Genomic DNA, 381 nt, shown 5'->3' on the forward strand with positions numbered 1-381 from the left:
GCGAGGGCGGGTGGCGAGGGGGGGAGTAACTGCTCGGTCCTGCAAAGACATCTGTTTCTCATCTCCGTTTGCTGTGGCAAAGAAGAAAGTCTTTTGCAAAGGGTGGGAAAGGCACAGTTGTTTTTTATTTTTTTTTCTTTTCTTTTTTTTTTTAATCACACGCACACACGACAACAACAAAACTAAACCAAATTAAAAAAGAGAGAGAGAGAGAGAAGACATCTCAGAAGGTTGCCGAGTGCACACATTATTCTGCTGGAGCCGAGCCCCCAGGGCCAGGGCGGGAGCCCGGAGCGCGTGGGGTCTAGGCTGCGGGCTGGAGCTGGGCCCGCGTGTCCCCGGGCACCGGGAGGGGAGGGGAGGAGAGGGGGGAGGGACGCG

Source organism: Pteropus alecto, unplaced genomic scaffold (genome assembly GCF_000325575.1).
Source record: "Pteropus alecto unplaced genomic scaffold, ASM32557v1 scaffold101, whole genome shotgun sequence".
NCBI lineage: Eukaryota > Metazoa > Chordata > Mammalia > Chiroptera > Pteropodidae > Pteropus > Pteropus alecto.